This window comes from Phyllobates terribilis, unplaced genomic scaffold, assembly GCF_046119375.1.
Source record: "Phyllobates terribilis strain yellow unplaced genomic scaffold, ASM4611937v1 Scaffold_710__1_contigs__length_769263, whole genome shotgun sequence".
NCBI lineage: Eukaryota > Metazoa > Chordata > Amphibia > Anura > Dendrobatidae > Phyllobates > Phyllobates terribilis.
This window is the reverse complement of record NW_027363470.1, coordinates 449,411-451,024: the sequence shown is the minus strand read 5'-3', so window position 1 is coordinate 451,024 and position 1,614 is coordinate 449,411. Positions and strand designations below refer to the sequence as shown.

Sequence of the window (1,614 nt, the reverse complement as noted above, 5' to 3'; positions counted from 1 at the left end):
ATTCCATCTACTGCAGGCAGGATACCTGGCTGGTTGAACGGCACTGAGAAGCTCACAGAGACCGCCATAAGCAACAGTTTAAAAGAATGCCACAGACTAATCAACCAAACTTTTTGGGTTGGGTTATTTCTTATAGTCTGCAGGCATTAAATGAAAGAAGTCAGTGTTCCACCAGAGGGAGACAACGTTTCAGAAAAGGCATTGGAGCAAGCCAAAAAAGACATTTTAAGTGCAGCAGAGTAACCAGCGCACATACCTGTTAGCTCAGGTGAGTTTAAATGGCTGCTGTTGATAACAAGGGCATTTGCTAAATAGATGGTGTGTGTGCAACAATATACTGAAAGAAAAATTATATTTTGCAGCTTATCTCACCACCTGTAATTAGTTAGGTGAAAGCTCCAAAATGCTTGCCTAATATGGCTGTTTATCCAAAAGTAAGGAAAGAGGGAGAGCTAGATAGATAGCATTGCATTACAGTACATGGCTATGCAATGCAGAGTTGCTGAAGTTGAACCAAAATTAGTTTGCCATCTGGCTTCTGCAACTTTTAACATGAAAAAAACAATGAGGAGAAGAAAAGCAAAGCCAAAAAGTCCATCCAAAAATCCGACAAACAAGCAAAAGCAACAAAAAGCATTGAATTCAATTCTTTCTGATTTTAGAAACTGCATTAAAGAATGAGTGCACTGGTCCTGGAAATGCTGCAATACCAGGTCAATGCGTGGAGTGGACAGAGCAAGCTCTTTTACCATCTCCCTGTTCTAAAAATCCATTTAATATATGGTCCCCAGATAGGGGACGTATCAGATATTAAACTGATAAGAACAGATACTACACTTGATCTTAGCCAAAAGGCCGAGAAGCGATAACCAGAATTGGTTTCGGCCTATGGTGCCACCCTCGGATCCTGAAAAGTCCATTTGTGGAGATGGCCACCTGGACTCCCGATAAGAAGACATGTTGTCAACCTCTAGATCCCTTACATGCCTGCACTTTTCGGCTTGCTGCTGCAGCAATCCACGCGTTTTAGATCTGCATGACTCCAACTATTTTAGCACAGCACCCTCACCCCCTGCTGTTCCCACCCGCCTCAACACCGGTGGAAGGGAGGAGAACCAATTAAGGGGGGGACGAGCAGCTGTCTACCCTTAGCAGGAGTATTGCTGATTACTTACCTTTCCTGCTGCTGCTGGCTGTCCAGCAGCAGACTGAAGGTGGCTGCTGCCGTGCGCTGGTATATAAAGGCTCAGAGCCTATTATGACATGCGCAGCCAGTGTTCCATTGCCACATTCCATCTACTGCAGGCAGGATACCTGGCTGGTTGAACGGCACTGAGAAGCTCACAGAGACCGCCATAAGCAACAGTTTAAAAGAATGCCACAGACTAATCAACCAAACTTTTTGGGTTGGGTTATTTTTTATAGTCTGCAGGCGTTAAATGAAAGAAGTCAGTGTTCCACCAGAGGGAGACAACGTTTCAGAAAAGGCATTGGAGCAAGCCAAAAAAGACATTTTAAGTGCAGCAGAGTAACCAGCGCACATACCTGTTAGCTCAGGTGAGTTTAAATGGCTGCTGTTGATAACAAGGGCATTTGCTAAATAGATGGTGTGTG

The 1,614-nt window shown here is 44.2% G+C and overlaps 1 non-coding gene across 1 annotated transcript; it reads right to left on the bottom strand.

The window, feature by feature from the left end:
* Positions 1-676: 676 nt before the first annotated feature.
* LOC141236638 (U2 spliceosomal RNA) lies at positions 677-867 on the bottom strand. Its single transcript, XR_012302290.1, has one exon. It is a non-coding gene; the product is annotated as a U2 spliceosomal RNA (small nuclear RNA).
* Positions 868-1,614: the final 747 nt, after the last annotated feature.